The sequence below is a fragment of the Acinonyx jubatus genome, chromosome B1 (genome assembly GCF_027475565.1).
Source record: "Acinonyx jubatus isolate Ajub_Pintada_27869175 chromosome B1, VMU_Ajub_asm_v1.0, whole genome shotgun sequence".
In the NCBI taxonomy this organism is placed as follows: domain Eukaryota; kingdom Metazoa; phylum Chordata; class Mammalia; order Carnivora; family Felidae; genus Acinonyx; species Acinonyx jubatus.
The window spans coordinates 97,836,941-97,859,793 of NC_069382.1; the positions used below are offsets into that span (position 1 = coordinate 97,836,941).

The following is a 22,853-nucleotide window of genomic DNA, read 5'->3' on the forward strand; positions in this document are numbered from 1 at the left end:
ATCATCTCTTGGTATATGAGGGATGTGTACATGTGTGCATTTATGGCAAAGGAGATTTGAAGTCTAGAGATAATCCTCCCTTACTTGTCATTCTTACCTGACAAAAGCCAAGCACAATAAAAGAGACTGACTTTGGACTTGAGTGAGAATGAATAAAGCAGAACATTGGAGGTGGCAAAACTAAACAGATGTTTAAAGTTTACGGATATTTTTAAAAGGAAATGTAAGACTTATTGAGAAACACAGCCAGAGACCAATTTGCTTACCTACTACCTCTCAGATCAATCTCTCAGCCATTTCCTAATATCAAAAATCAGGAGACTAAATTATGGGCATGCTAAGATGTGGTTAGGAAAAACAGATGATTTATATTTCAGACTTGTCCTCTTGTGAAAAATGAAAACCTGGCGAAAGCCTTAAAACTATAAATATCACAGATTCAAGATGAGTTAATTTAATCCCGCCTATGTTCTCCCCCTTCACTCTCGTAAATTGCACACATTTATGAAGTAGAGAAAAAAGTCCTTTTTGTTTCTCAATGGCCGGATAAAATGTTTTTTGCCTAATTACTCAACACTGAAAAATTTTCCCCAAAGAAGTTTCTAATTAAATATTTAGCTAAGGAAGCATTTTTTAGTAAAGATAACTAATGAATTATATAGACCATGTTTTACTTATTGTTTTAGAACATAAACAATGGACTTAAACCACTACAGTTTTTGATTAGAACTAAAGAACATAAACCTTCTTTTGTATTTATTTTCTGTACCATGTATTTTGGCATTTCATCATGGGGTTTGCTATTCGTGAGGGTATGAATTGTTTTTTATTCGTTTGTTTGTTTCAAGATGTTTCCCATGTTTTAACTGTTGAAAAAAAAAGGATCCATTGTAGAGATTTTAAGTTTCCTAAATTGACCTTCACTTCTATTTCCTTTGCACTCCCCATAACTCCTGGTATACAGTAAGTACAAAGTCCACACCAGTTGAAAGAATAAATGTGGGTCAAATGGAATAACTTTCGTGAAACTCATCTGAAGACAGGACAATCAACTAGTTCTATGGAACTGGAAGTTTCTTCTAAATTAAGACACCCTGGGTCACATTCATTAATCTCTGACATTTTAGCCAAATATATTTACCTTAATCACATAAATACAGTCATATATATCACATGGCCCTTAAGAAATTCAATCAGTGTTTTGTTAATTCTTTAGAAACATAGAAAATGTGTGGTGTATAAATTTTCCAGTTGATTCTGTTTGGAACTGGAGATTTAGGTGAGTAGGTGTAAAGGGAAATAAAGTATCATTTTAGAACTTGAGACTTTGGCAACTAACAAATAATTTATGAGAACAACAACAACAAAAAAAACCAGAATAGGAGCCATCCTTTTGTGTTCCAAAGAAAATGCCTTGGAGAGGTTATGAATAAAGAATACCCATTGAAGCAGAAAAATTCAAAAGAATGCAAGCTTCAAAATTTCAATAACAATGAACATGTTTTTATGTTGGCTTGCAACTTCTCTGCAGATGTTACTTTGAAAGTTTGGATTCTGCTGGATCTTCACATAAAGCATGCATCTTTGGTCTAAACATTGAAATTTGGTTAGGGAAAGCCAGCTGGAAACAGCTTCTGGAGATAGATCTTTATGTTTTCCCAAAACGAACATAATTTTTGTGTTTTGGTATAGAAAAGATCTTTTGTAAGCCAACCCACTACAGTAAAATTATGGCATAAATCTGGTTGAGTGTTTTCTAGGGAAGCAATAAAACAAGCAGAATTTAGTTGACATGTTGTTTCTTCTACCTGCACTTGATATTTATTGATTTTAGCTCATATCTCATTGAGTTTATATTTGGATTCAAGTAAATCCAAAGTCATAGATAATTGGTCACTGCATAAAAATGAAATGGTTAGTGCCTGTGTGTGTGAAATCATTTCAATGGAACAAATTGTTATCACAGAATCATCTCTATTTCTTATAAGGTAATTGGATATAATTTAGAAAATGTACTAAAGAACAAAAAAATGACAGGAAACGTTTTCAGAGAGGAAAGTGTGTGTGGTCTTATATTCTTATGGGGAGTTCTGCTCAAAGGGCAATTACAGTGAAGGTCTTGGTTACATCCTCTGTTGTTGCTATTATGGAACTTCACATCTAGTACACCAGTATTATGAAAAGAACAAACCAGCAACAACAAAAATTAAAATATACATATATGAGCAAACAAAAACAAAAACAAAAACAAAACAGACAAGATTTTCATTCAAAATGATGGGCTTGAATGCCAGCCTTTTTATTTGCTAACCATAGATTTGTGGGTAAGATATTTCATATCCTTTTTCCCATTCTTATAGAAAAGAGAAAGATGGGGTACTAATAGTTACTCTTTGTGGCATAAAGGGAATTTTGTTTTAATATCATTAACAAGGAAAACAATTGGTGTACTGTTAATCCTTGAACAATGAGAGGGTTAGGACTGCTGATTCCCTCCACCCCATCCAGTAAAAAATCCATGTATAACTTTTGACTCTCCAACTTAACTACTAATAGCCTACTATTGACTGGAAGCCTTACTGATAAACATAGAGTCAACTAAAACATATTTTGTATGTTATACGTATTATATGCTGTATTCTTAAAGTAAAGTAAGCTAGAAGAAAGAAATTTAGTAAGAAAACCGTAAGAAAGAGAAAATAACATTTATAGTACTGTACTGATAAAAAAAAATTGCATATAAGTGGACCCATGCAGTTCAAACCCGTATGGTTCAAGAATAAGCTGTATACCTATAAAATATTTATTTATTATTTGTTACATGTAGGTAGTAGGATAAGATACAAACCTTACAATTTAAAACATTACAGTCTCATTAATATTTCTAGACCAACATTATCTCTCAAACTCATCTTCATCACCTTATTATGTATTTCCAAAAGAGACAACCACTAAACAGCTCATCCTGTCATTTCAGAAAAATTATTGCTGTCATGTCTTTCTAGTGTCATTTAAATTCTTTTGGGTCGGGTTTAAATATGTTTACATTTGGTGTTCCCTCTCAGTCCAAAAATTCCTCTTCATCTATCTGAAGGATTTAAACGTTTTTTTTTATGTTTATTCATTTTTGAAAGAGAGAGAGCACAAGCAGGGGTGGGGCGAAGAAAGAGGGGGACACAGAATCTGAAGCATGCTCCAGGCTCTCAGAACAGAGCCCGACGCGGGGCTCGAACTCACAAACCACAAGTTCATGACCTGAGCCGAAGTCGGATGCTTAACCGACTGAGCCACCCAGGTGCCCCATCTATCTGAAGGCTTTTATGGAAAAAACTATATATAGCATTTATGTTTTGTAGATGGAGTTCTCTCATCTTTGTCATCTCACATAATGCCCATTGTGACCCTGGTAGAGTAGACAACGATGTACTGTTATGGGTTGAATTGTGTCCCCCTCAAAAAAAGATACACTGAAGCCCTAACTTCCTACGTGTTCAAGAAAATGACCTTATTTGGAATGAGGGTTGTTGCAGATATAATCAGTTGAAGTGAGGAATACTGAAGTAGAATGGGCATTGAATCCAGCATGATTGGTGTTCTTGTAAGAAGATGGACATGTGAAGACAGAGACACACAGGGAGAATGCCATGTGACGGAGGTGTGTAGCTGCAAGCCAAGGAATGATGAAGATTGCTGGCAAACCACTAGAAGCTAGGAAGAGGCAAAGAAAGATTCCCTTACAGGTTTCAGATGGACAATGGTCTTCTTCACACCTTGATTTCAGACTTCTAGTCTCCAGGACTCTGAGACAATAAATTCCTCTTGGTTTAAGTCACCCAGATGGTGGTACTTTGTTACGGCAGCCCTCAGGAAACAAACAGAGGAAGGAGTCCATGGCACTAGCTAACATTCACCCAGTGCTAAACGTGTATTATACACCAAGAAGTCTCACAGTCTATGAGTTATTTCCCAGCCTTATTTATATTTTACAGATTAAGGTATTTAGGTTCAGAGAGGTAAATTTGTTGGACCAAATTTATACAACTAGTTTGTGGTAGAAATTGTTTTTGATTCATGAACTTGAGAACAGGAATCGTTAGTCAAACTTTCAAGATAGTAAACTGATAGTCAGAGATTGACATACTCTTCACTTTGTCTTTTTAAGACTAACTGTATTCATTTCCTGTGGTCTTTTTCCTGTGCCTATAACCCAAACATTTTCTTTGCTACCTTTTTTTTTTCCTTATGTAGACCACATGCCCTTCCTTTATGATACCCAAAACTGTGTCTAAAACTATGATCAATGGAACATTTAGAGAGAGGATGACCCTGCTATTCATACATATTTTAATCAATTCAGCACTTTAGGTGGCCAGTCTTGAATAGCAGATGAGTTTAATGCCTGTTTCTTAGTAATATAAAAAATTCTTACTAAATTCTATACCTGAAGCTAATATTATACTGTATATTAACTAACTGGAAGTTAAGTAAATACTTGAAAAAGAATTCTTATAATTATGATGATAACTATCATTTATTAAGCACTGCTAAGCATTAGATAGTATATTAGGTTTCTAAATACATGACTTGATTTAAATGTTTCCAGTGTCCTACAAGATCATTATTGTATTATTTGTAGTGCTAAAGAAGAGTTCCATCAATTTTGTTTTATATTCCCAGGGAATATTTTCCCAGGGAAAAAATTCTAGATGTAAGTGATTTACATAAGACCACTCAATAAATCAATAATTATTATAGCACCAGAACTAGAAGTCAGACCTCTTAACTTCTAATACAGAATTCTTCATACTGGTAGTTTTTAATTGTTGATCACCTAAGGAATTACCCAGAAAGTTTGTTAAAAATATAGAAGGTTGGAGGGGCACCTGGGTAGCTCAGTCAGTTAAGCATCTGACTCTTGGTTTCAGCTCAGGTCATGATCTCACAGTTTGTGGGTTTGAGCCCCACACAGGGCTCTGTGTGGACAGTGTGGAGCCTGTTTGAGATTCTCTCTCTCCCTCTCTCTCTGCCCTTCCCCTGCTCCTGCTTGTTCTTTCTCTCTCTCTCTCAAAATAAATAAACTTTAAAAAGTACAGAACACTAGTATCTTTTAGGATAGAGCTCAAGCTAAATTTTATGTGTTTCCCAATAAATTCTTAAGCATTCTAAATCACTAAAACTGTGGTCTTGGGGAAAATGTGTTAGTCACTTAGCTGAAACCTGAGGAAATAGTCCTGGAGAAGAAACGTTTGAAAGGATGAAAAAGGAAGAAGGGGGGAAAAAGAGAGAGAGGCATTTGATGCTCTACTAACATTGAAGTATGAATTGAAATGCAAAGAACTTTACCTTTTCTAAATGTTAACAATTTTCTAACATTTGTTCACCCACTGATCTCAAATTTCCTTTAAAAAATTTATTTCATGGGGCACCTGGGTGGTTCAGTTGGTTAACCGACCGACTTCGGCTCAGGTCATGATCTTGCAGTTTGTGAGTTCGAGCCCCGCGTCGGGCTCTGTGCTGACAACTCGGAGCCTGGAGCCTACTTCAGATTCTGTGTCTCTCCCTCCCTCCATCCCTCCCCTGCTCACACTCTGTGTCTCTCTGTCTCTCAATAATAAATAAATGCTAAAAATAAATAAAAATAAAAAAATTATGTCAAAACACAAAACATAAAAGCAACAAAGAGGTTAATCTGCGACCCGTTCATTCTCTAAACAGAGTTGCAACTCAGGCCAGCATGTGCCTGAACACAATGCAGATTGATTGTGGGTAATATGGAAGTTAATTTTGAACACTCTTCCAGCAATGGATTCAAGAGGGTGTGTAAGCTACAGTTCATGTTCCTCCTTGCTCTCTAAACTGTTCCTGTTGTGACAGTCTGTGAGTTTGCCAAACTGGACTGAAGCAGCAGATCCTGTCTCCCACTCAAATTCTGTGCTTCCAATACTCAGTTAGCCTTTAATCCTTCATCCCCATGACATTCCATCACTTTGAGAACTGGGCACACACATAAGATTGATGCTAGAATACAGCTGTTTTAGCAGGGCTTTTTTTTTTTTTTTTTTTTAAACACAATGGGAGGATTTTCATAGATGTTCAGCTCTTAACTCTACTTCCTCCTGAAATCTCCCTGCTAATTCAACTGGGCATTGGTCTATTAATTTAAAATCGCTTCAATTTTCTAACAAAGAGCACACTTCAATGATCCTCCTCATCTTACTAACACTTCACAGCTTTCTCTTACTATCCAAGTACATGCTTATGTAAAATACAAAGTAAGGATTCTAGCTTGGTTTAGTTACTAATTAGGTGATTAGATGGATGTTCTTACTCAAACTCTTTCAAATCAGTATGCCTGAATTTCTATAGCTGAAAAATAAGGTGCTTACAATAAAGGGGTTTTAAAGGTCTCTTCCAGTATTAAATATCCATAACTCAGATTGGGAACTAACAGTTATATTCTGGGATATACACTGGACTCTAAAATCATATGTTTCCATATTGTGTAAAAGTATCAAAAGTATATAGAAAATAAGATAAATTGATGGACTGATAGAAAGATGTGATAAAGCAAGTATAGTAAGATGTCAGTAGTAGGTGACAAATATACAGGTACTCACTGTAAAATTATTTCAATTTTTCTCTACTTGAAAAATGTTGTAATAAGTCATTGTAAAATGGTATCATTAGCATGTATGATATATATACATATGCACGAAATTATATCTTCTAAATACTATGGCTACTCATATTTGGAATTCTCTAAAATAATTATACACACATACTCTCTAAAATATGTCTTCCTTTATTTTGTCCACCACGGCAGACTACAATTTTTATTCCTTCGGCTTTACTCGGTTATCTCCAAAGGATTTGGAGCATTCCATGGTGATTCCAGAGCATGTCAAATTCATTGCAGCTGTAAAACAGCTGGTGCAGCCCGCTCACAGTGGCACTCTGAAATGTAGTCTGAATTTATTAAAAGCTTGTGACTTGACTATAAACTTTATTTTCATGTTTTATGATGTTAGAAATAAATATGGGAGATAGTAATATTATATTGCTTGGTAATTCCTAGCATTAAAAAAAAAAATTCAACATCCAGTTTGAGCTTGATTAATTTATATGCTATCTCTTCCTTGATTTACTTTATGAGATGCGCAAATCATTGAAGTTGAAGCGAACTGCATCAAACGCTATTTTGTGAATTGTAGTATTTCGTTCTTTGAATGAGAAGACAGACCTAGAGGCATCTCTGCTACTTTTACATAGAATGTGGTACAATTTTATCACATGGAGATTCTGGAAAAGTCTTGTCTTGCCATCTTGAAAACAACACTTTAGATGCAGTGGAAAAATTGCTACCTTGCTTATTTCAAGCCCTCCCAACAGGAACGGCAGTGGCAGGTTGGGGAGGCTAAACTGTGGACGTAGTAATATCCACAAAGAGGGGCTATTCTGCACGACAGAGGTAGAAACACCAGGCATGATTACTGGGGACACCAGCACAGGTGGAAGCAGCTCCCAGAAGATACAGTGTGACACGGCCATATCTGGAGAGCAGGAAAGAACGTCTGGTGCTATGAATCAGCTGAATGATGTATTTATATTCCAGTGAAACATTCCTGGGGACATGTTGAATACTTGGCACTTGTAGGAATGACGTGTCTAGCAATATTAGATGGGGCTAAGAACCAGTGCTATACAGTATATGCATATACACACACACACGACCCACACATACCTCTGCCTATGTTTCTAACATTTACCACAAATTCCTTTTTATTTGGAAGCTGATATAATACATGAGTCCCTTGTGGATAAGTCCCCAAGGCCAAAAGCTCTTCCTTCCTCACCTCAATCTTGTGTCTCTCCCACCACTTCCATAAGTTTCTATGTGTCCAATGAATCTACACTTTCACATATCCCTGATACACAATGGGAGGAGGAGGAGTCTCCACAGGAGACTATATTATTCCTTGTTTTGTGGTTGATATCTCTTGCAGTTAGTTCAACCTCTTCACATGTCCTCCAAGTTCAGGTGGACAGATATCATGCAAACGTTTTTCTTGCTCTTGCTGTTTGATTTCCATTTGCTACTTGCCTAGATGTATGCACTGCAGACATCCTTGAATACCATATTGTTCTGCTGCCCAGCGATGTTCATCTTATTAATGTCTTCTATGCAGTGGGAAAAGGTTATCAGTTGTCTTTGGCTTTACTATGTAAAAATAACTTATTTGGAGTTGTTCATTGTCTGATGTTACAAAACACCTTACATTCTTCCAATTCTATCATCTATAGTTGAAAAGAATCCACTTGCAACAAAACAGTTTCTTACTTATGGCTTTGTTATTAAACAGAGGCATAGTTACTTTGCACATATATTATATTGCATACTTTATCTGAGTTTGTCCTTGCAATATTTCTGTAAGAAAGGCAGGTGATCATAGTAAGTGTTATTGTTTCTACTTTACAGTAGGAGATCAGAGAATCTTATGACTTTTCCAAGATTACCTCAAATCAGTGACTTAGAGGTATTAAGTATTGGGCTCAAAGGATGTGAATAGTTGGTTTTGGCAATATCCTTCCTGTTGTCAGAGAATGTATGTTGAAGGCTTGAGAAGGGAATAACTATCATTTTTGACATTATTATTCATATGGTGAAAGGTGAAAGCCTGGGCTTACAGCAAAATATTTGGGATTGCTTTGAGAATTCTCCTACTCATTAGAATTCACCAGAATGTTTATTTCTAGGTTCATAATGAAAACTCAGGAGGAGGTGGGTGGATATTGATGTCTAATAATCAGTTTTAATTCCAAAACAAAGACTGATCTTTCTCTAAAACAGTCTTCTCCCATGTTATCTCTTAGAATATGGCAACCCCATTCTTGTGATTGTTCAGGTCAGGATTCTTAAAGCTATTCTTGATTCTTTATGTTGCACTGCATGCCTAGTCTATCAGCAAACCTTGAAAACATATTCAGAATCTGACCAATTTACTACTTCCATATCTCATACTTCATCCAAGCCAATAATTTTTGGAATGGGCTCCTACCCTTTATCTTTGTCTCACCTTGATCTTCTTTACTCTGTTCCCAACACAATGGCCAAATGGGATTATGTTAAAACAAAGGTCAGATCATATTTTTCCTTTACACCAAAGCACGCAATGACCTCACATCTCACAAGGAAGTCAAAATTCTTATGATGGCTCGCATCCTATGGATCATCTGCCTCCCCCATTTACCTCTCCAAACTCATCTCCTGTTGTTCTCTCACTCGCTCTATCCAGCTACACTTGCCACCTCTCTTCTTCTAATGTGCCAATATATTCCTATCTTGGAGCTTCTGTACTCACCGTTCCTTCTGCCTGTAACCCTGCTGCTCCAGGTAAGTGTGTAGGTTGTCTACACTTACTTCATCAGTCAGATCTTTACTCAACTATGACCTTGCTGGAGAGACCTTCCTGGTCATCTGATGTAAGACTGCATAAGATCCATAAGCACAAACTCAGGCTCTACTTTTACACCTTAACTTTTATCATCATCTCACATGCAATGTTTTACTTATTTGTATTGTTTATTTTATATCTCATCCAGTAGAACATAAGGTAAATTAGCGCAAAAAATTGGTCTGTATTTTCTACTGTTGTGGACCCAAGGTGTAGAAAAGTTCTTGCAACATAGTTAGGAGTTAATGGCTATTTGTTGCATTAATGCATTTGTTGAATATGAAGTAGATGCTCTCTTTTGGGGAAAAGGGGTCTTTTCTTTAGGCTATCAAAATGGCAACGAGCCAAATATAAAATAGACCAAGTCTAATACTGTAAGAGGTGCTAAGTAAGAAATGGAAAAGACAGGCATAGGAGAAAAATACAAATATGGTAGTTGGTGATCAAGATATAATAACACAGTAAATAATAATGTCTTTTGCTTAATTTGAATTTCACCACTCTCAGATTTGCAGAAAGTACATATAATTTCCTTTTTATAAAAAAGAAAACAAAAGTTCAGAGAATTAATGTGATTTGTCTAGAGTCACACTACTAGTACATTAGAGAGCTAAAGTTTGAACACATATCTTAAGATTTTGAATCAATGTTCCTTTCACTTTTCACAAACTCACTATGGAATAACTTATTTTCAAGTCAATGTTATAGTAACAGGAAAATTAAAGCTTATTAAATCAATACTGGAAATATGTTTAATTAGAAGGTTCTAGTAACTATACCAAAATAAAACAAACTCTCAGAAGAGTCAAAATGATTTTTAAACGATTTTACTATTGGCATTATTTTACATAGGGAAAGTGATGGGAAAATATGCAAATATTGCAAAGAAGCCTCATTGGAATTTCATTTAATTTATTTTTTTCACTTTGCTTTCAGGAATGTGTAGACAAGCATTCTAACTCTAACAAAGAAATGCAAAATATTTTAAAGAAACACCCGTGTCAGGAACATGATAGCTGAAAATGAAATAGCTATGGAATTATACCATATAGTAGTTAACCTGAAGAGGTTCAATATATCATTCCAGATATTCTCACTAGGAAGACAATGTTTATTTAAATTTAATATTTGAATAATTTTCATGAAGAAGTAACTTCCTTGAAAGATAGAATAATCAGAGGCTATTTTTACTCTTAAATTGTTCTGAACTTCTTAGTACCTCACGGGAGCAGAACTTCACAATATTTTTTCGCCTTTGCTCTTTTTCCCAGTCTCCCAAATGATTAGTTGGGATTTATCATTATAAATGCTTTGGTAAATCCTGTAGTTCCTTTTAAGGATGAAATGTAGAGCAAATTTGAATGACTGGTGGCAAACTTCTATATTTCTACAACTAGATACATTAACATGTGGCAGACTATACTTTATTACTTGTCTTTCTTATTTTTTTCTTTTCAAATCTTTATTTCAATTCTAGTTGGCTATCACACAATGCAATATTGGTTTTAGGAGTAGAATTCAGTGATTCATCACTTACAACACCCAAGGCTCATCATAACAAGTGCCCTCGTTAATGCCTATCACTCACCTGGCCCATGCCTCACCCACCTCCTTCCATCAGCCTTCAGTTTGTTCTCTATATATAAGAGTTTCTCATGGTTTTTCTCCCTTTTTTTTTCCCTCCCATATGTTCATCTGTTTTATTTCTTAAATTACACATAAAAGTGAAATCATATGGTATCTGTCTTCCTGTAACTGGCTTATTTTGCTTAGCATAATACACTCTAGCTCCATCCATGTTGTTGCAAATGGCATAATTTCATTCTTTTTGATGGCTGAGTAATATTCCATTGTATGTGTGCATGTGTGTGTGTATAAGATTTGTTTTTTTTAATAATTTGTAAAAACATATTTTTAATGTTGGTCTCATTTTATTTAAGAGTTTATTTTGTATCCTAAAATAGTGAACAGTAGCAAATGAGTTACAGAGCAAAGGAAAGACCAGTGTGGACTAAATGCTAACTAGTGACTAGATAGATACTTTATATGCATTATTTTACTTGCAATTCAGAATTATTTCATTAGTATGGGTATTCATAATCTGTATTTTATAGGCAGGGAAGATGAGATTCAAAAACGAAGTTTACACAGTTACTAAGGGAGAGACACAGAGTTTGAATTCCATTCCACCTCCAGAGTAAATGATCTTTCAAATACACCCTTCTGGATCCTCTGGTATCAGGGGAAAATGATCCAGGAAACCGCCCACAAACTTGCAATGCTTGAAATGGCCTAAAGCTGTTTTGGCAAATGATTTATTTTTTTAAATATGGTCTTAATTTTTTTTTTCCAGTTTCATTGAGATATAATTGACACACAGCACTGTATAATTTTAAGGTGAACGATTCTATGGCAAAGAATTTATTAATTTAAGGATCAGAATATAGCATTTAAGCTAAAACTGTTAACAAGTTCTTTCATATATTGAAATCCAACTCCATCTCTACCGGTCCCCATTTATTATAAGAAGCCACACACAGCAATGACTTGCAATTTATTGCTTTTCAGGTATTTAAAAAGAGCTATTTTCCCCCTGAGTTTTCTCTTCTTTAGGTTAAATACTACAATCCATTTTAGATGATTCCCTAGTAAATAAAGTACCAATCATTTATGATCTATAACCTGACAGAAATTTAAAACTCAGAGAGGGGTGCCTGGGTGGCTCAGTGGGTTAAGCCTTCGACTTTGGCTCAGGTCATGATCTCGTGGTTCATGTGTTTGAATCCCTGCTTGGGATTCTCTTACGCTCTCTCAAAATAAATAGGTAAACTTAAAAAAAAAAAAACTCAGCGAAAATTTTGACATTTAATATTTAATGTCCATTCTATTGATGAAATAACTGAGACCCACATTGGCTAAGTAACTTTTAAATAAAAATAGACTATATTTATCTAAGTGTACTACAATGAAGGTAAGTATGCACTCACATGTGCATATATGAAAGAGTAGTTTTGACCTTATTTAAACTCCAGAGAGAAACATACTTTCAAGGATTTTTAAAGGAACAGCCAGCATGCTTATGATTGATTTAAAAAAAAATGCATAGAGTCTATTTCTTATTTATTTTGATATCCTAAATGGCAAAGTGTCTTACACATAGTGAAGATCAATGAATACTTGCTGCATAAATTCTTTCCTTAATAACCATGACAGACATTTTGAAATAGATTTTTATAACTTAGCATTTGGTTTTCCCACTCTAATAGTATCCTAGCGCTTCTATAAGAAATTTTCAAAACTTGAATGGCTTGAAACAACAAATTTACTCTCTCCTAGTTCTGGAGGCTGGAAGTCAGAAACTAAGGTATTACCAGGGCCAAGCTCCCTCCTAAACCTCTGGAAGAGGATCCTTCCTTATCTTCCAAATTCTGGTAGCCCCAGGCATTCCTTAGCTTGCAGCTATTTGCGGCTGATTGAAATCCCCGGCCCTGTAGTCATGTTATGTTCTCCCCTCTTATAGCTTCTGTAATTCTTATAAGTCATACAAGATTAAGGGCCCACTCCACTCAAGTGCACCTACATCTACATCAACCCTATTTCTATTTCCAGATAAGGTCACCTTCTGTGTACTAACTAGGGTTTGTGACTTTAATATATTTTGAGAGGGACACAATTCAACCCATAATACTCACAAACATTAAAATCCTTATAATAATAAAAGTAAGTCCCTAACATATCCTTGTATAAGTTTTTAAAATGATTACACTTCATTTGTGCCAGAGTCTAAGTGTTCCTTGGTCCAACATGTAAGTGTTATCTACAAGCATTTATTACACAATCTTGGCTTATTCATTTAGTGACAATAGGCCTGCAGAAAAAAGCTGGCAGAATCTAGTAGAAGGATCATGCTTCCATTTAGCCAAAAGTTAAACTGAAAACTAATTTAAAATTTAGGATATGTGAGGAGGTAGTCTCAAGCTATTTTTCTAAGCCTTTTTCTAGATTTAATAGATCATTCTACCTAATTGGTTATGTAGAAAATTCAAACTCCATGAAGGGCTGTGTATCTGAAGTCCACTGTACCTCTGATGGATAGACTTCAGAATATTCTGTGCACTTCTTAAAACTGTATGAAGCGTGTTTGTGTGTGTGTGTGTCTGTGTGTGTGCATAAATGTATTTTCCTGGGACAGAATTCCTAGCTTTCTTCAGAGTGAAGTGATTCATCATCCTTCCAAATAGGAGAACCACTGACTAGATTAGCTAAATCAAGATGGTTCAAGGAAAAATAATGAATGTTGGCAAGGACATCTCTCCATGACTTGCTCCTCAATATTCTACCTTTAACTTTTTCTCTTAGAGGTGCCTATATTCTTTAAAACTTTTAATTTCAGTGCAAAACTAGAGCCTATTGTTTTTTTTTCATCTTAAGCTTTGTAAATTTTCAACCAGTTTTCCTGTTTTACATCATGTTTGTCCCATTACTCATTTCCTCATAGCCATAAGCTCTGCTTTGCAAAAAATGGTTAGATTTCTGATAACCAAATCTATAATAAAATTTAACGATTGACACTGAGCCAGTATTATGTGTCATTCATCAAATATTTGGCTGACCTTATTATATTCTATTTAGATACTATACTAGGAATTAGAGATATAAAAGATAAAAATAATTTTTTTTTAAAGAGTGTTCTTTTCATTCCAATTTATACAACAGTTTTAAAACTTGAACATACATATGAATCACATGGGGATCATGATTAAAATGGAGATTCCGAATTGGTGGAGAGGAAGAATTCTGAGACCCTATATTTCAAATAAGTTATCAGATGATGCTTATGCTGTTGGTCTGCAGATGATATCTCATGTAAGAAGTGTTCTGTGCAGTCTTTCTCAACTAGATCTGGAGGAGAAGTCTGTCCTAATGCCTTAATCATCCATTTATGTCCTAATGACCTAATTATCCATTATGTATTCACTTCAATATCTCTAGAATGTGCTAGTTATGCACCTTCCTTGAGAGAACTGAGAAAAATAGTCTTTAAATCACTTTTTGTCTTCTGTGTTCAAGTAGAAGCTTGTATTATTTAGGAATGAATTCAGATTTAAGCAACCAAAAGTCTATTCAGGGACTTAGACAAATAAGGGTTACTTATTTCAGACAGCCAGAAGTCAGGGCTTAGTAGTTCAGTGCTCCAAAGAACTTTCACCTTTTTTTTCCTTCAGTTATTCTCAGCATGTACAGGTAGGTGCTTACAGATGTTGTCTCTAAGTTGTGACAGCTGCCTCAGCAAGCTCGCATCTGCTTTCCAGGTGGAAGCAGGAAGAAATATGGGTAAGGAAAAGCCAAACGATAGCTCAGTTTATAAATGTCCCTTTTTAAAAGTTTCTTGGCAGGTAAGCACAGTGACTTCAAACTAATCTTTTTTTTTTTAACTTAAAAAATTTTTTTTTAATATTTATTTATTTTTTGAAGAGAGAGAGAGAGAGAATGGGGGAGGGGAAGAGAGAGAGGGAGACACAGAATCTGAAGCAGGCTCCAGCCTCTGAGCTGTCAGCACAGAGCTCAAACTTGGGAACTGTGAGATCATGACCTAAGCCTAAGTCAGATGTTTAACTGGCTGAGCCACCCAGGCGCCCCTCAAACTCATCTTTTTGTGTAGAACTGGTTCACACAGTCATTCCTAACTGGAAGTGAGTGTGGGAACAGGACTATTTGAACTCCAGCTTTGGAGCTTCCATAGTAACAGAACGTAAGAAAGAGATTTCAAATGGCTTTGGAACAGTCAGGCCATAGTTCCGGCCACACTCATGGAACTGAAATATCATAAGTAAAAACGCAATTATCCGGGCTCAAATTTAAAGCAATAGTGTGAGCAAAATTCTTCTAAAATATCCGAGTTGTCTAGAACTTCAAAGATACTGTATCGGACGCTGCCTGTTCTGATTACGCTTAGATTTGGTTATTCCTGTACCATCTATCCAATGCAAGTAGAAGTGCATTTCTCCCTTTGGCTTTCCCTAAGTCTTTTCCTCAGTTTTACAAATTCCTTTGTAAATAGAAATAATACCTTAATGCACACAAGAACATGTATGTTTCACTTTTTATCTGTAAAATACCAAACTTTATCACAAAAACACGAAGTTGTGAACAGTCTTAGTATCCTATATTCATAGGCAAACAAACCATTTGAAACAGATTATTTAAATATAGCTTCCTTTTTGATGTTAAAATCAAGTTCTAGTGTTTACAGTCAGTTGTCTGTCTGACTTAAAAAGAAACAACGAAACTCCATGCAATGAAGAGTAGGGAATTAATAACAAAATATCATCGACTATGTCTTAGGCACTTTATATATTTTAATACCATTAGCCCTCTCAGTCACCAACTGAGGTCTTCACATGGTCCATTTTCCTAATGAGGAAACTAAAGTTCAAAGCAGTAACTGCTGAACATCACATCATCCAGCTAAAAAATGTCAGAGCTGGATTTGAAGCCAAGTGTGTTTAAACTTTCCACTTCCTCTCTGTCTTAGAAGGCATGTGTGGAACGTACTATCTTACTCTGCTTATCAATTACCTTAATGACATTCATAATGGATGTGTATGTAAAAACAGTAAAGATTCATTATTTGCCTCTATTCTCTTTTTTACTTAGAACTGAATTTAATAATTAAATATGCATCAAGTGATACTTGCTGGAAAGAAGAAATGCCTATCTTTTATTTCAATGCTGTGATATTAGTAATAAAAATTAAAAGGAGAAGAAAGAAAAGAGCAGAGGCATTGGGGAAGTGTAGAAAGAAATGTAAAGAAGAAAATTTAAATCATAAATTAATTGCCACCTCTCTGACATAATAAATAAATTGGCATTTTACTTACAAAGTAACCAAGATAGTAAAACTTAGTAAAAGTGAGCCATCGGCATTTCACACATGTTAGATAGTAAATGAAAGAAAATATTTAAACTCATGTTTAAAAATATATTTATGGCTTCAGATATCATATATGGAAGAAATAACAGTTTTGATTATGCAGATTTAAATTTTCTATATTTTTAGAATTTCTCTATAATATGAATTGCTCTAAAAATTAAGAAAACAATTTTAACTGGGTAATTTTTTCATTCCTAACACAAGGAATTATCAAGAATTGACTCTGCTATAGCCCCTGGGCCAGGCACTAAGCATGTACTAAGTAAGGTACACAGATCCTGGTCCTGTCCTAAGAACCTACTCTAGTGGGATGACAGGTGAGAAAACGGAAATTCACACACAGTGTGACAAATCCATGGGATTCTAGGGGAGCAAACAGAAAAAACATAGTTGTTTGAATCACTTTCAGCCTAATACATTAGTAACTCCTCATTTTGTAGAAGTCCATTCCAAATGAATAAAATGTAAGGTTTAAATTTATATGAAGGTAAAACCCGGGCTTCCTGAAAACTTTCCACTCTGAAATGAATCATGTTGGAGGAATACAGATACCAAGGCTAGCTCTAGATGAATTAAAAGATGTTGCATTTAAAAAGAGAGAGAGAGAGAGAGAGAGAAGAATGAGGTGGCTTCTGTAATTAAGAGAAAGGATAATCGTTTCATGGTTTCAAAGCTTCTCAATGTTAGAAGAGACAGCCTATGTAGTTACACAGAAATTGCATATAATATACAGAGAGAAAGATATAGAGATATAGAGATCTCTATCTCTCTCTCTATGCACACATATAAACAGTTAAATGCTGAGCAGGAAGTATGGCGTTCAGAGCCAAAGAAGTGAGGAGTGTCCTGGCTACCTCTGGGAGTTGGCAGGAAGCACAGAGGCTGCGGATAGGAATTAGAAGTATTTGATAGCTCAGAGGAAAACATAGCACAGAGGGGGAAATAGTGTAAACAGAAAGGTCACGAAATAAAGGCAGGGCACTGGGTTCCCTGGTGGATGCGGACAGGAACAGAGGCTGTAATCCAATAACCAACAGGGTACAAAGCGCCTCCATCGCAGAAGTGGCGACCTTGGCAGGAAGCACAGATCATACCATTATGTCTTCATTTTTCTCCTCTGTTGGGAGCAGATTTTATGACTCTACTTCAGACAGAAGACATTGTAGAAAGAAAAATTAGGGGCACAGAGTTTTAGAAAAAGAAGAAAGATTGCCTTGAGTCTGTTTCACCTAATAGCCTTTTCCTGCAGATCAGGTTTTGAGGTTAATGATGTTTATTCTGTTTGGGGGGGGACTGGAATCTAATATGTGAATTTTGATATCAATATCTAAAGACCTAGATTGACAGTTTTGATTTTTTTTTTCATTCAAAACTTATCTGAGTTAGACATACCCTGAAGCTAATATTAACAGCTGAAACTTTAGTTTGCCTCACTTTGGCCCTTACAAGACCCTGTACCTGATTTGGCATTTGTAGTTTTGATTCCTTTTCAAATTGCATAAAGAATATGAATGATAATTTTTTAATAAAGATGGCAGATGACTACTTGGGTCACTGCAGCATTACTGACAGATTTTGTAGGTGGAACACTTTCTTGCCAGCTCTATGGAGGCCAAATTTCTACATTCAATGTGAAGAGGGCATATGACATATCAACTAAATGTCTAGAAAACTGAAAAGGGTATTTTAATGCATTTCATAAGGAAAACTGGTCAAACAATCTTGAAATGCTGCAAACTGAAATTCAACACAGTTTCTGAATATTTACTTCAGTTGCTCAGATCGTTGAAGAAAACCATAATTGCAATCTGTCAGCCTCTGATGGTTGGCTATTGGATAGATTTAACTTAGTGTACAAGCAAACACAATGTGAAATAGATGTTTCTGTAAATCAGGTTTATAAGCTTTACTTTTGTTGTTATACTACCTTTTATCTTTATCTAACTAAATTTTATGCACTAGATAATCAAATATGATGCTTTGGGCTACCGGTACGAGGACACCCAAGTGAAAATGATACGTATCATAATAAGCATTTGTGACCTCACATTAACAGAGTTCCAGATGGGGCTGGACAGCATAGTGATGTAGGTCTGGCACACTGATGCCATTATCATTTTTTCATCTGAATTCCCTGCCATTGTCAGCATGTTTGCGTCATCCCCCATCATGATTTCAATATAGCAGTGATAGTTCCATGAGGCACATGACCCCTCTAGTGAAGGACAAAGAGATGATCCCTTCCAGGGTCTCTGTTTTTGTTACTAAGAAATAAAGATCTCACTCCATCAAACCAAGATTTAGAAAATAGATAACTAATTTTCCTTTCTCATAAAGGCTAATTGTGTGGTCAGCATTGGTCACATGGCATACCATTGCTGTAAGCTTTCCCGGGGTCTGTGCCTGGCATTTTCAGCCTCTAAACTGGGAGTTGGGTTCTGCCAGGAGAGATGGAGGGGAGTCATGGGGATAGGTCTATTGTGAGCAACCAAGTTCCATCACAATTAGCCTTTATGAGAAAGGAAAATTAGTGATCTATTTTCTAAATCTTGGTTTGATGGAGTGAGAGCTTTATTTATTTATTTATTTATTTTCATTCTTTGGGTGTATACTTACTCATATGAGCACATCTGTGTTTTCACCATCTGTGTGTTGCATTTTTTCTCACTCTCCAGCAATTTCACTTGCCACAAATCTTCCTCCAGAGTCTGAAAAACTTCAGACATTTTTATGTTGATGTAAGCTCCTTTGAGCTGCAGACTTTGGCCAAGTTATAACAAATCCACTAAACTGTGGAGATTTTATATCTCACGAAGGCCAAGAGGGTGGGCCTCTGAGCTACACAGCACAGAATGCCAACCATCCTGCATCCAATTACTTGGGCACAGGCCAGAACAATTGGTGTTTCCTGTCTCTAGTCCAAACTTTGAGCTGCTTCCTAGCAGAGGTCACAGGAGGGTAAAGGATGTTCCCTAAGGACTCTACTGACGCCTAAGAACTTACTGGAAAATAGCAGACTAGCTCAGGCTCCAGAGAGTATCTCCAACTAGTATCTTCAAAGACTCGCATTTATTCAAAATGTCTGGGCACTGTTCTTGCATGACAGGTGAAGGTCTAGCTCCATTCCTTACTTCCTCCAGGAAATTTTCCACCCATACAGCAGCCCTCACTCAGCTGACCTGAGATTATATAACACTTTGTCAATAATTCTCATTCAGCATTTAATCGTATGCTAGTCTGCAACATTTTTTTTTTTCTTCAAGTGTCTTATATTCAAAGACTTTTTGTGTTTTTCCCAAACTACAAAATAAAACCTTTCAGATCAAGGACCACATTTTTCTGTTTCTTACCACACTCTTACTATCCATGTGCCATATAAATACATTAAATAAGCAACCACATATAAGATGAAAAAAAATTAAGATGGTGATAAGTGCTGGTAGAGGAAGGATCATGAGCCATGTGATGTATGGGGGGAACGTAACCTAATCTCCAGTTGAGAAATGATTTCTCTGACAAAGTAATATATGACCTGACTGACACCTGCAGGATGAGCAGGAGAAAATTAGGGACAGATAATGTGCTCATGTGCAAATACAAAGTTGTGTCTGGAGTAGAGAGTGCAACGTGGATGATGGTAGAGAATGAAACTGGGGGAAAGGTGGGCCAGAGGGTGCCACAATCTGTTCTCCTCCCCAGACTAAGAGCATGGAGCTGCCCAACCAGAAACTGCACTTGTCATTATCCTTTCCATTAACGGTAGCCACAAGATACATCTCTCTCTGATGGCATGCAAGTAGAAGTGATGTCCCTATATCTCAGACAGGATTTTAAGTCAATGGGTGCACTTCCTCCACATGCTCACCTCCCATCCTCTGGGCTCCAATGGTAACAGCAGGGTGACTTTGGAAGCTCTGTGATAGAGGCTGTTGTACTACTCTCGGTCTAGGACCCTAAATGATTGCTTGCGGAAGATCCTTTACCAACCCGGAGCCCCTATCCTCAATTGTCACATTGAAGAAGGACAAACTTCAGCTTTAAGTCATTGAAAGTTGGAGGGATCTTTGCTAAGATTGCTTAACCTAACCAATGTTAGGGAATTTGGTTCTGATATCACAAGTAATGGGAAGTTTTTAAAAGATTTTTACATGGAGAGATATATGATCAAATCAACATTTTGAAAAGATTTTTGTGTGCAAAGTGGAGAATATATTGGGCTGAGTGAGAAAGAATTAGGTGAGAAAAAAATAAAGACAAACAGAAAAGCTATTGCAGAAGTCTTAGTGAGAAAAAAGTCTCTTGAGGCTGTGGAAACAGAAGTGGGTGGATTCAGATCGAAAGTGATGTTGATCAGATTTGGTAATGTATTGAATGTAAAAATTTGAGAGGGAGGGTATCTACAAAGACTGCTACTTCTCTGGCTTTGGGCACTGGATAATTGGGTCATGGCCTTCCTTTTAGATTAAAAAACAAAAAAAACATAGAGAAAAGTCCTGAGTTCACATTCATTTGCACACATGCACAAGTAGATACCCTTATTAATGTACAAAGATCAGTCTCTTATTCCACAAAAATGAAAGGAGAGCTGTGCTGTCTTCGAGAGGTAGCCCTTTAAAGTCATTGTGCTGGTGGTTAAGGTAACTGAAGCCTGGAATCAGATAAGCTCTTTAGCTAAATAGCTAGGATGTTTAACTTGGTTATTCAATTTTTATCTGCAAAATGGGGAAATAATAGCGCCTGAGACATAGGTTTGTAACCGGGAGAAAATGCAAGAATACATATAAAGCATGTAGAAGGATACTGACCCTTGGTAAGAACTCATTCACTATTGCTTCAAAGGCAGCACAGTCACATACTCTTACACGTTATCCAGGTTTGGAAGTGTCATCAGCATATCACGTACTCTTTAGGTGGCAAAATATATTCAGCTAAAGCACTTTTAATTTTACAGTGTATGCTTCATACAAATAAGTTAATTTTATAGGCCTGGTTTACTCACTGAATTCCACAGGCAAAGCTTAATGCTAATGGTCTGTTTTTCTGCTCTCATTTTGGCAAGTTTGTTTTCGGGCCTGATTTATAGATAAATTCCAAGTCTTGGCCCTTTCTTCCAGGGCTCCACATTTACCCCCATTATAACATAATATTTTTCCACAGTCACCTAAATCTGCACTTATTCCCTTCAATTCTAAACTCAGTACCCCCTCTGTGAATAGTCTCTTTAACCAATTTCTGCACTCTTTTAACTTCGTTAATTTTCATACATCTTTAATTCTTTTAGTTACTTTCTTCTTAAAGGAATCCACAGCTGCTCTAATCTTCCTCTTGAAAGCAGCTTTATATTCAGTATCAATCTTATGCCCTATCATTCCTGCCAATATTCTCCCCATTATCTTTCTCTCTGGTGCTTATAGAATCAGTCTTATCTTACATTCCTTTCAATAGGAATGAGAAAGGGATATGTGTGTGTGTGTGTGTGTGTGTGTGTGTGCACGCGCGCGCGTGTGTGCGTGTGTGTGCGTGCGCACGCGCGCGCACACGCACGCGTGCTTGTGCCTGGAGTTGGGGGAACCACTAAGGTTAAAAAAGAGATAATATATAACAGCAAAACGCACAATATAAACGTAAGCTCTCCACTGAAGTTATACACCTTAATCCAAATATTTCAATGCTTCTTGGGAAACACTGTAAAATTATGTTTTAGGACTATTTATAGAAGAGCCTTTCCAGGTATCAGCTATGTTCCCTACAAGCAATTTTCCACTTTTTCCTTGAGTGTGTGTGGGGGGGACTTTTGTCAGATTCAATGTCCTAATACAGATTATGTTTTTTTATATATATGCCACTTTATTTATTTATATATTTTTTATTTTTATTTTTATTTTACAGAAAGAACACTGCTAGTGGGGGAGAGGAGCAGAAGAAGAGAGAGAGAGAATCTCAAGCAGGCTCTGTGCTCAACATGACCCTAATGCAGGGCTCGATCCCACAACCCTGGGATTATGCTCTGAGCCAAAATCAAGAGCCAGATGCTCAACTAACTGAGCCACCCAGGCACCCCAATATATGCCACTTTAGAATGTTGCCTAATTTTGTCCCAAAATGTCACCTTTCATTTTCATTCACTGCCTTCTCATTTTAAATCCATATAAAGTTTTAAAGAAAAATATTCTTCTAATTTCTATGTATATTCAAGTATACATAGAAAGTATAGTATACTTTCTTGACATAGAAAGTCAAGTATAGTAAAATTTCAGGGAGATCCAAAAGAGAACAGACAGGGCAGGGCAGGATCTGTGTAGTTCTGATCATTTGGCCAAATGTTTTCATAGTATCAGAATAATATCACACTGCTACAGCACAGAAAAATGTAATGCTCCCAAAATAAATTTTTGATTTTACTATATAGAAATACTCGAAGGGCAGCTTTCCTTTTTTGAAGGAGATAACTGGAAGAATTCAAGCAC

The 22,853-nt window shown here is 36.2% G+C and overlaps 1 long non-coding RNA gene across 2 annotated transcripts in view; it reads left to right on the plus strand.

Annotated features, from left to right (window-relative positions):
• LOC128314466 (uncharacterized) overlaps positions 1 to 22,577 on the plus strand; it is an 81,765-nt gene extending 59,188 nt beyond the window's left edge. For both annotated transcript variants that reach the window (XR_008296142.1, XR_008296143.1), the window contains one exon: positions 22,276 to 22,577. This is a non-coding gene — a long non-coding RNA (uncharacterized LOC128314466). The remainder of the gene's footprint in view (positions 1 to 22,275) is intronic.
• The last annotated feature ends 276 nt before the right edge of the window (positions 22,578 to 22,853 follow it).